At 40.0% G+C, this 12,726-nt stretch overlaps 1 long non-coding RNA gene and 1 pseudogene across 2 annotated transcripts in view; one reads left to right on the top strand and one right to left on the bottom strand.

Annotated features, from left to right (window-relative positions):
* Window positions 1-12,726, bottom strand: part of LOC107195287 — a 393,810-nt gene that overhangs the window by 63,086 nt on the left and 317,998 nt on the right. The window lies entirely within an intron of this gene.
* On the top strand, window positions 9,730-9,862 carry LOC112475325 (annotated as a pseudogene).

Below are 12,726 nucleotides of genomic sequence, written 5' to 3'. Positions count from 1 at the left end.
AAAAAAAAAAAAAAGCTACAATGTGTGATGTACTCAGCATGCTCACCAGGCAAGAAAAATGTCCCTATAAATGGCACTTTGCATGGTGTTCATGTCCAACAGGGAATAAAAATGGGATATGAGAAGTTAGAAGAAAAAAATCCCTTGTATAATTTTTTTAATGCTCTAGTGGATCAACCCAAGAAAGCAGAAATGTGGACCGGGCCATCTGCTGTGGTGCACTAACAGCGATGGTGGAGGTTATCATGGTGATGATGATAATTGAGAATGATACAGTATAATTCAGATCATATCTTGCTCAGAGGGTAGGTTCTGAAGTCAGCATATAAAGTAAAATATGTACAAGGTCAAAGTTATCCTTGAAAAATATCTCAAGAAGGTGTCACATTGGGTGCCAAAGTTTTCTCTCTTCATCGAGGCTTATGTAATAAGCCTCTTAATAAGGCTTATTACACTTATGTAATATCCAAACTTCCTCAGTTGAGCCTCAAATGATGTACTTGACTTGCAATTATAGCTCATTTTTTTTTTAAATATACAATTTTAAACTCCATATTCTCCAGAAGATACTCGCATTGGGAGTACGTTGGCACATAAACAAACTGAACAAAAGCAGATTCCTGTCTTCCATCACCCCTTACTCACTGAGGTTAAAATGATAGGTAGAACTCTCTCCATCTTTCTCTCTCTCTTTCCTCCAAAGACAAAATCCACCTATGTTAAATGGGAATATGACACTGCTCTATGCTTTGAATGTTTTAATTTCCTTTCTCAACTTTCCATATCCATATCTTCTTTGATTTACGTAAATTCTCATGGAAAACACTGGACACACCTGCAGATAGCTTTTTCACGTATAGAAGATATCTAAAATTGATACAAAAAGAAGGTCATAATAAGTCTTTCCTCGGTTACATGATTAATGTACTCTGAGACTTAGGAAAAAGCCAGTAATTGGGAAGGTTTAAGAGTACACTGAGTGAATTCATTGCTGTCAGAGACAATTCACCATTTCACTGATGGAGCCAGCAGCAGCCCTTCCGAGAGCAAGAACTAGCCATAAATCTAAATAGGAAAATATCCGAGTTTTGCTACTGTGTCACATAAAATATCTCTTCTCAGAGCTGGAGGTATTTTTCAAAACTAAGTTAGAGTCACGACTGTGAATAAAACAGGCTTCTTCAAGAATGAATAATAGAGACAACATTTGATCGGACTCCAAATTTGACCTTTCTTGGAAATTCTAATATCCAGCAAGAACTTGTCTTTGAACTCATAAACATAATTTGTTTGATTGTCTTCCAAATTTCCACTACGCTAAGATTGCAGGTAGGAGAAGAAAAATAGAACATTGCAAACTGGAGAGGAAGACAGTGACTCCTCTTGAACAGAGGGTGTAACTGGCCAATAGTCTAGACTGTCCCATAAGTGTGTCTGATTTGGCTCACAGTACGGCAGCCTAAACTAAGTTCATAAAATGTTTAAACTAATTGCTAATCTCAAAAGAATGGATGCTTCACATAGAAAAACGATATCCAGAGTTCCAGCTTCTCTTAGAAAAAATGGAATGATCTGGCATTTGGGGGTTGATATCACTTCCAGGCAATAGTCAGCTGAGACTGAGTAGAGACTGTCCCTTAAGACAGAGCAGGCAATTCCTACTTCGCCACAGTCTCCACCACTTCTTACTGTTTACCAGACACTGAGGTGGTGTCAATCATTGTTTTATCTAATAGCAGTTAAAAGGAAATCAAAAGTTTTGTACCTGTATGGTCTACCAAAGATGTGTGTGTGTGTTGCGGGGAGAGGGTGGAAACAGAGTGAACCCTGGTTCAGACATTCAGGTTACCTGGTTGGCCCCTGTAAACATCTGAGTTTTGAATTTTATCTTAAAAGTTCACCTCCTTCAGGAAACGTGCCAATTTTAACTGAGCTGGTTATATCATTTGAAATGCTCTCCACCAGAAGGTTCCTTTAGATACCAATACAACTGAGATTTTAGATGCAACATTTTAATGATCTAAACGCAAGTAATATCATAACAAATAATTTTAAAAGAAAAACATTTCCACTGTCTTAAGGCAGCATATGGGCTCTTCTCATTAAAGGACCATCCTAAAAATTTACCACACATGGTGACATTCTTCTCAGAGCTCTAGTAGCTTCTCACTTAAGAATTTGGGGGAAGAAAACAGGCATAGTGACAACCTGTAATACGCAACCCTCCGAGTGAGGACAGGTTTGCCTACAATAAAGTAATTATGTAATAATTATTACGATAAAATATCATACACCTCAACACTCAATCAGAAAAAGTAATATTGAAAAACTGACTTTTTAAAAGATTAAAGGTGGTTACTGCAATATTTCTGAGGCAAGAGAAAAAAATTAAAGAGTGAACATTGCTTTTAGCACAGGCAGTGAGCTAAAATGATCTGATTGTTGCAAGGACATTGTTCAGAATATTAGATGACTCTAAGCAGCAACAAACTTTCCATATTTAATATGAGTCTGGACAAAATTAAATTTTAGAACAGTATAAGGTCGCACAGTTAATATGCCAACCTTTTTTACATTTATTTTAATCTCATCCCTCAGCATTGTCACCAGATCCCTGCCTTCTCTCCATCTCTGTAAATGGTGTAGACTCTTAAACCTGTGCTCACTCGCTTGGCTTAATTACCTTCCACGATAAGAAACTCACTTCGTAACTCTTTAAAGTAGCCCATGTGGGCACCTCACTTTTGTTCCTCCCTGCTCTGCTGATCTTTGTAATACTCCCTAGAGAGAGTGGCAGGAATCCTTCCATCCATTCTTCCTCCCACCCTCCCTCCCTTCCTTTTTCAGTTATTTCTGTCCCCCTTCCTCTTTTCCCCCTCCCTTCCTTTCCTCTTCCTCTCCCTCTCTCTCAAGCTAGAGCGTACCTAACGCTTTTCCAAATCCCTTACCATGACTGCACTGGTGCCTGCTTTTCCTTCTCTTTCATTATACCCTAGCCACAGCAACCTTTCCATTCGGAGAGCTAAGAATTTTTTCACCCCTCAAGGCCTCTTTGTACTGGCTATTTCCTCGGACTGAATACCAGACTGTCAGGCTCTGTGTTAGGCCGCACTCAGTGTAACATGACCCCCTCCACGAGGGTGTTCTGACTCTGCGCTCCGTGCTCTCTCTCCTACGTCACTTACTATCACCTCTCTGCTTTCTGTATTGTGTTATCGCCCTATAGCTGTCTTGTTCTTTCTTTATTTACTTATGTCTGTCTACCTCCAGCTAGAATGTAAGCTCAGTGAGGTCAGGAACTGTGTCTTCCTTGTTCCCTGCTGAAGTCCAGTTCCTAATACTATGTCTAGCTCTTCAGGTGCTCAATAAAGATTTGCTGATGAGCGAGAGAGCGAGTATGAACCACCTGAGTAGACCCCTTAGCTACAGAGTTAAAAACCAAGTATCACCAAAGCTGAAGGAATTCTCTACCACAAGATCTGCATTACAGGAAGTACTGAAGCCAATCATTCTACTTGAAACAAAAGGACAAAAAATACATAACTATGAATAAGATGACTAACAGGCAGACAAAAGCAGAAAAGTACAACCCGTATTAATATTATAAGCTTAAAAATTACATAATAGCAAAAAAAAATTACATAAAGGCAAAAAAAAAACACTAAAAAGAGAAGATAACAGCTAATGCAACTTAGAAGTTAATGTTCAGCATATATGGTGATAATTTGAGACAACAAAAGCAGAAAAGGGGAGGGCATAGAGATCCAAAAACCAAGTATCACCAGGCCTCTGTTGGGGGAAGAGCATAGAGACTTATAATTTTGTGTGGCAGCAGAGGTCTAAGGCCAAGGTTTTCGAATGTTTAATATGCATAATGAACATCCAATGCATTAAATGCAAACCCCAGTACCCTCCTTTAGAGATTCTGTTCTGGAATAAGGCCAACGAATCTCACAGAAGAATCTGAGGACTCTGATACATAGTCCTTTCCAGGGCTTAGATGGTGGTATAGCATCAGTCTGGTAGTGCCCTTTCCCAAGGACTTATTTACACATGCAAAATTTACAAAGGAACAAAAGAGACTTCCTGGAAGAAAAGTGGAGTAAACCCTTCAAGGTTTAATGTCGATAGAGGATGGTTTAGTTATGACTGAGGCCAGGTGGATTACCTGAGGATTATCAGAGCCCTAAAAAAGAACCATCCCCAACCCTATAAGCAGACTGGATTCTAGGCCTGGGCACATATGAACGGGCATGAGAACTAAATCAGGTGACACTGATGCCCTTCCTGACCTGGCCTCCTGGAAGGGTATCAATATCAGTTGATTCCTCATTGATAGAGTTCTTTGTAAGAACCCTATCTAAAAGGTCTAGAGCAGAGTTGTTGTTGTTGTTGTCATTTTATTTGTGGAGAAAAGTGAAAGAAATGCGAAGTGAAAACTTTCTTCAAAGCCTAGGGAGGAATGGGGTGAAGAGGGGTGGCCCCAGAGCTGTGACTCCTCTCGCAAGATACATCTTTCTCATCTGTGGCAGAGTGATTCTCAAAATAAGCATCTGGGAAAGATTTAGGTTGAGAAATATCAGGACCAGACTTTTTGTTCATCTGAGCATGATTCAGAGCTTGTATAATATGAGCTTTAAGAGAAATATGACCTTATTTTGTTGTCATAGGTTGGTGAAGTCTGGGGATATTGGTAACACTTGGAATCATAGAATATCAGCACCAGAAAGACTCAAAATGCATCTAATCGAACTTATCCATTTACAAGACGGGAAAATTGAGGATCAGAGAAAGAACAAAAGCTGGCCAACATTACATAGTTACATAGTGGAAGATCCAAAATTCATTTATTCAATCTTTTAGATATTTTTTGAGCATCTACCACAAAGCTAGCTCTTGTAGATACATACATGAATTCAATTCATTAAACACTTATATTTTCCTACTATGAACCTGGCACTGTAATAGATACACAAAATAAAGAATTAAATCAGACTCAGACGTTCTTATTAGGTGCTTACTGTCTAGAAGAGAAGAGGAAGTTTTGTATAGAGATCATTGTACAACGTGATAAATGCCACTCTTGATAAATGTATATAGTGAGATGACATCATACACATGTAAAACGCCATTCCTTTATCTTATTCATGATAACAACAAGTCTAATAACATGTGTCGGTATAATTTAAAAGGTTTATTATTGCAACCAAGTGGCATAAACCCTGCAAACAATCAGGAGCACTGTATAATCTACATCATTAATCATTTGGGAGATGCAAAATAAAGTCATACTGAGATATCTCTTCACGCCTATTAGGATGCCTAAACTTTAAAACGGTGTCTACATCAAGCACTGGCAAAGATGTAGAGGAACTGGAACTCTCACAGCCTGCTGGTTGGGGAGTCAAGGAGTAAAATCATTTTGTGAAACAGTTTTAAAAGCATGTACATTTCATTTAGTTTTAAAAGTTAAACAAATATCCACTATACGATCTAACCACTCGCCTCCTAAGTATTTATCCAAGAGAAGAGAAACTCAAGTTCACATCACCTTTATGTGTAATCACCTAAAACTGGAAGCCTCCCTAAAATATATCAACAGGTGGATGGACAGCCAAATGTTGGAATATCCACACAATGGAATTCTGCTCAACAATAAACAAGAATGAACTATTGTTACACAGCAACATAGATGGATCTCAAAACAATTACACTGAGTTACAGAAGCCAGAAAAATAATTCACATACTATATGATTCCATTTTTTCTTTTTACAATTCTAGGGAGTGTATAGTAATCTATAGTGATAAACTGCAGGTCAGTGGTTGCCTGGAGACAGATTTCTGGTGCATGGAGGGGCAGGTGGAGGGGGTTCCGAGGGGCAAAGGAAACTTGGAGCTGTTGATCTCACAGGCTTATTTATATGTCAAAGCTTATTAACGTATATACTTTATGTTCCATTTATCAATAAAGCTGATAAAAAGTAAAAAAGCAAAACAATAATAACAAATGCCAAGTAAACACATAAAAAAATCAAAGGGTTTGGTGCTACAGGACCTGACCCAGAGTGTGAGCCCCACTATGCGCGGCCATGCACAAGTCTCCAGACTTTTCTGGAACTGTTTTCTTTTCTAGAAAACTGAAGTAATAATTCTTGTCCTACTGATTTTATGAGATTGTAATGAGGAGCAAATAGAGGAACAAAGGCAAAAGGGCTTTGTAAAATTTTTAAACATTATGCACTGAGTAGTGATTATCCTCATTGGCAGACTCATGAATCTAGGAGGCAGGAAATTTCTCCGAGGACTAGTTAGAGGAAAGATGGCTGCAGGGCAAGAGAACCGAACACATGTATGAGGAACAGTGAATCCAGTGCAAAGAGAGATGCCTTTAATGACAGATGGAAGCTTGGAAGCGAAGGCACCAGAGAGAGCCAAAAGGGCAGCAAAGAGAATGGCAGGTCTGACTCTGGAGGGCTGGAGAGCAAGGGGTGAACCCAAAAGACAAGGAAAGGGAAAGGAGAGGGCAAAGCCTCGCCTCAGAGTCACGACAACAGAACTCTTGGGAGCACGCGCTTGTGAACAGACTCTGCTTTCCTCATGGAGGCCAGACTGATCTTCATGACACTCACCTACCTGCTCCTGACAGGAAGACGACCACACCCCAGGTCTGGGCGGGGGCCTAACTCTCCAAGCACATCACCGGCCACTTTCCCCAGCACTCTGTATTCTGTCTCTCAGCAGGTACCATGGACCCTCACTCAAGCTATTTCCTCAGCTTAGACTCTGTGCTCTCCTATGTGTCAAACCTCTACTCATGCATCAGATCTCAGATCAGCTGTGGCTTCTTCAGGGAAGCCTGCCCTGGCCTCCCAAACTCAATCGGATTCTACTCTGATGCCTGCTCACAGCACTCAAAATGTTCCTCCACAGCCCAGATCACTGTTGCCCTTACATTGTTTAGTGCAGCGACTTGATCAGGGCCTGTCTCTCCCATCAAATGCATCCTCCATGGAGAAGGGAAGCACATCTATTTTTGCTCTCCAATGCAATCTGCGTACCTACCACAGGTGCAAAACAAACAAACAAACAAAAGATGACGAAGCAAGGAAAAAAGCAAAGTCTCGTGAGAAAAAGACTTTCTTTGAAACCATAAGAATTGGAAACCAATGGTGTGGGAGGGAGGGAGGGAGGGAGGGAGAGAGGAGAGGGGAGAGAGAGACTCATCTACAAGGCATAGTCTATAATGTGGGCATTTTTATTATTCTCATTTTACACATGAGGACATCAAGTCTCAGAGAGGTAAAGGAACCTGCCTAATACCACACTGCTCACGAGTAGCAGAACTATGAAGTGACCTGACTCCAAAGCCTGACCTCCGAGCCAGCCCTCAGATTTTCAAAGGAAAGTTGATCCCTAAGGTCCCAGCCAGCTCTAACTTTCTCCAATCATATAATCTCCAGAAAATTAGCTGGCAGGTTCCCCAACAAGGCAGCCCCGTCAGCAGCCTGCGTTAACCTTTCAGACCTTCCAGACGCCCGCCAACTTGTTCCTCCAGGAATGACATGTTCTTCCACTTCTAAGCTAAGAACTGAGAAGAATTACAATCCAGGTGACTCCATGCACCAAAATGAATGCCTGTATAGCTTACATCAGCAATGCTGACTCTAAATTAATATTTCGATATCAATTTTCATCCACCGTTGAGCCACTCAGAGCTCTGCCCTCCCCAAGTGAGCCCGGGGCAGCCGATTCCCAGGAGGGTCAGAGGAGGCCCTACCTCCCGAAGTCCAACAAATTGCTTTGCCAGATGGGAGATCGCTGCTCAAAGAGAGCTTCTCCTCTCATATGCACGGGCCCTTTCCATCACTGTTACCTGCGTCTCCAGTGGAGGTGATGTAAAAGGGAACTTTTTCCATAATCAGAAGTATGTGGGCATTGGTCAGTCAGTTATTACAACACAGGTTAATCATTTATGAGAGTCTACCAGCTCCCCAACATGTATGCCAATTGATTTGCCCCTTGTCACGGAAGACTTGGCATTAGTCTAGTTTGGTATCTGCAGCGTGGAGTGCAGTACATAGGCAACAAAACTTATTGAGGGCCTGCTATGTACCAGGTCTGTACCTGCTATGTACCCCTATCTCACTGAATTCTCACAATAATCCTTCCAAGTAAGCATTATCATCCCCGTTTTACTGAGAATAATACTGAGGCTCAGAGAATTTGTTACTCTAAGTCACACAGGTAAGACAGACAGGATTAGATTTAAATTCTTTAATTTAATTTAAAGTAGATTGTCTGGATCCAGGTCTGCCTAATGTCTATGAGTTTAATAACCACTATTTCAAACAAAGGGCCTGACAAATCTTACAGAGAAATAAAAATTTAATTATATCTAGACATACATTTAAGTAATCACATTACTGAAAAGAATGTGATTAGGCCAGTGCTATTCAGAGCATGATCCACAGACTGGTGCCACTCCATGAACTGTTGGTTTCCAGCCTACTGGGATAAGTAAGAAAATTAAGAGAAAGCATTTAGAGACTTTGATAACAAATTGACATGGGCATAACATCCAAGCATGTGACTGTATAATTGATTGTTATTGTATTTTATGGAAGTATTGACCCATAATAGATAGGAATAAAATTTGTAAATGGTCCTTCTCTAAAGATAGTTTCTGAATAGCACTGAATTAGATGAAGTTGGGTCTGGGGGTGGGGCATCATTTGAGGGGTACTCTAGTCAGTACTGTGTGAAGCTCAAGGGTAAGGGCTCTTGGTTATCTTAGCTGATTATTGCCAATCAAATTCCTGCTCCTACATGTATTAGCTGTGTGACCTTGAGCAAACTATTCAGCCTCTCCTGTCTGTAAAAGAGAGAATAACAGCACTAACCTCCTAGGATTACTGTGAGAATCAAGTAAAATTATCTAAGTGAAGCACTTAGCACAATGTCAGGCATAAAGTAAGCACCTTCATGCCTAGCTAAGTTGTTATTATTATTATTATTATCCTTATTACTTGCCTTCTATTGATGCCTATTCTGTCCTTAGAATGTATTCCTTTGGATTAAGCTAGTAGCCTTATTTCAAAATATGAATACCTCCTTAGAAAAGTAAATTCTTTAATCATATCAGCTCAGCAAATCATATATCACTAAGTCAATGATAACTAAGAAAAGAGAAAATAGGAGAAGGAAAAGGCCCCCAAGAGTTCTTGGGGTGGAGTAGGGCATGAGAGAAAGCTCACGAGCATGGCTACAGACAATAAACTTGGTAGGGGAGCATCTTGAAGAGTAAAATTCTGGAGGCATGGGATGGGACCAGGAGCTGATTTGGGAGAGTTATTTTGAAGAGGGAGAAGAGAAAAGACATGACCCTCAGACAAGTTATATTACCTTTCTGTGCCTCAATTTTTTTTGGTATACAATATGGAAATAGTAATAGTACCAACCTCCTGGAGTACTTGTGAAAAGTCAATGAGAGTATACAGATAAATAGATATATATTACAGATAGATACAGATATAGATACAGATAGATATAGATATATAGAGAGATAGAGAGATACATATATAGTTATAGACATAATCTTAGTGCCAGGCAAACAGTAAGAGCTATAGAGTATTTGCTATAATTATTACTATCATTAGTAGTAATAGTAGTAACAGAACATTTCAATCCTGGGCTGCTCTCTTGAAAGTTTCTGCTATTAAGACACTCCAGTCTACGGCCATGCCACCCTGAACAAGCCCGATCCCATCTGATCTCAGAAGCTAAGCAGGGTCAGGTCTGGTTAGTACCTGGTTAGTATTTCCTAGGTGGGAGACCACCTAGGAAGACCAGGTGCTGTAGGCATAAAAAAATAAAAAATAAAAAAAATAAGGAATTGTAAGCATAAAACATTTTTAAAAATAAGGAATTGTAATTGACAAGGTTCTTACAATCTGTGAGGTCAACCAAGGGTTGCCTCACCTAAAAAATATATAAATAAATAAATAAAAAATAAAAGACACTCCAAGAAAGAGTATGAAGATGACTCAGCACAACCTAACCTCACCGCTGAAAAATCAGCACGTGACAGATCAGTAAATCCAGCTCTGCATACAAATGACGACGTTCTTAAAAAATAAAAACCAGCCTTCCTAAAGCAGTCTCCTCCTAATTACTCCCTTAAATCTCTTGGGAATAATGCCTAAACTTTAGGAGGAAAGACTCTCATTTGCCAACTGCAGCACTGGGTGCTGTGCACACTGGACCCACCAGGTTGCAACAGTCTCCTGCCTGGGGTGGGATGCTGTGATGCCACACAGGGAAACCAGTATGACCCCAACATTACCGCCCTAAAAACACACGTTGCAAATCACGTTAAAAACATTCAGGAGTTCTGACGACCTACAAGACAAAGCCTAAACTCCAGAAGAATATCTTAGGTCCAACTCTACCCAGCACATACCAAGTTGGGTGAATGAATAAGTGAACCGCCCACTCTGGTCCAACCTTTTACTTCACAGATAAGAAATTTGAGGCCAATGAAGGCAAGTGATTTACCTAAAATTTTAAATGGGAATAAAGGGTAACTTTTAATTTAAACAAGTATGATTTTATTTTAACTGGAAACTATTTTAAAAGACGAAAATGCTGGAACTCCAATGCAGAAATTTCAGGCATCTTGCAGATAGAAAGGAAGACATTTTGTAGTGCCGTAGGAAAGAAGGAAGACTGATCACTGCCTCTCAAGCTTGCTACATAGACAATGTACTTCTGCCTACTTGTAAAGTGGGCTCCAACCAGGAAAATGTGAAATTGTCCCTATTCCTAATTAGTCAAGGCAGACCCCCAACCCAATCACTTGGTGACCTCTGCTGGCATCCCCTAGGTAATACACAATTGGTACAGGTGGTTCATGAGCCTCCTCAGAGGACATTTTGACCTAAGTACATGTCTTTGGACACACATAGCCCAGATCTTGCTTTTTCCAACTACTATTCTCCAGTAAAAGGAAGCAATGCTCCTCAGAGAAATGGCGTATTCTCGGGATGGGCAGGGAAAACACAAGATGAGCCTAGAGCATCTTACAGTGCCTGAGAGTGAAGATGTGCTCAAAAAGCAAAAGGCTGGGGACATGTCGAAGGGACACAGGATTCAACCTGAAAGAGCTTTCAATGGCCAAAGCTGGAATAATAGGAGAAAAAATAAGTAGAGTGGTATTGAGCCCACACAGATGTATACTAATATTAAAAATTATTGAGTGATTGATTGAATGAATCAATTAATAACAAAAAGTGAGAAGGGGTTAAACTTGCTCTAGGAAATGGAGCTTAATCCGCCACCCCCCCACCTTCCTTAAGTGTGAGCTGAACTTAGTGACCTGGATTCAAAGGAAAGAACATGGAAAGGGAGATAATAGTCATTTTACAGTAGAGAAACCTGGTAGACACCACCATAACCAAATAATCAAAACTAACATCGCCAGCCAGAGTCGTGTTAATGTTACACGCATATGCCCCCGACGTGATATGATGAGAAGGACACTTCATTCTTCCCAAAAAAACCATAACCCGATTCTCATCATAAGGCAAACTTCGAACAGGCCCACATTGAGGGCTATTTCACAAAACATAAAACTGACCGGTATTCCTCAAAATCATCAAGGTCAAGTAAAACAAGAAATGACCAAGAAGCCGTCACAGATCAGAGGAAACTGGAAAGACATGACAGCTAAACACACATGGCTTCTGTCCCAGAATGAAGAAAAACATTAGTGGGCAAATCAGCTGAAATCTGAATCAAGTGTTGACTTTTGAAGAAGGTACATAACAGTGTTGGTTTCTACATTTTGACAAACGTACTATGGTAATATAAGATGCTAACATTAGGGGAAACTTTTCTGTAAACTTGATATGTCTTTGAGGAGGTTCACACCAAGAACACTGATGGACTACCAGGTAACTCAGCAGGAGCTTGTCTGTCTGTGGGTGAGGGCCTGGGTGGTAGACCAGCAGCATTACAACAGCACAGCCACGAATTCACTCCAAGGAAAAAGCCTTCTCAGTCCATTAGACATGTGATGGGAACTAGGAAGTTCCTATGCTATTAGGTGGACTCATCCCACAACCCTTACAGTAAAAAAAAGAAAAAAAGAAAAAAGAAAAGCTTATCAGTATGTTTTTGCACAAAGAAGCAAGGAGATATACACACAGATGACTTCTAGTCTTGGCTCAAAGCACCGTTACCAGATAAACTATAGGACATCCATTAAAATTTGAATATCAGATAAACAGTGACATAGGACATGCAGTATTTGGGACATGCAATATTTGGGATATTTAATTGGGGGACATAGTTATTCTAAAATGTATTTATTATTTACCTAATATTCAAATTTAACTAGGCATCCAGTATTTTATTTGCTAAAACTATCAGCTCCACTCAAGTCAAAATATCCATGAAGCCTACCTTATCTTTAAAACTGCAACTTACCCCTCCTGCACATCTACTCCTTTCTTCCTGGGTACACAACCTAACATGTTATCTTGTTTATCTATTTATCATACTGCTTATCTTCTGTCTCCCTATGCTGTAATGTAAGCTTCCTGAAGAGGTCATTCGTTGATTTCTAGTACACTGCTGGCACATAGGAGGTGCTCAAGAAATATTTGTTGAATAAATTAATATCTTAAGAGAGTAAGATTTATTGAGTCTCCACATCACAGTAAGCA

The sequence above is a fragment of the Pteropus alecto genome, unplaced genomic scaffold, assembly GCF_000325575.1.
Source record: "Pteropus alecto unplaced genomic scaffold, ASM32557v1 scaffold40, whole genome shotgun sequence".
NCBI classification, from domain to species: Eukaryota; Metazoa; Chordata; class Mammalia; order Chiroptera; family Pteropodidae; genus Pteropus; species Pteropus alecto.
This window is presented reverse-complemented; position numbering and strand designations above follow the sequence as displayed.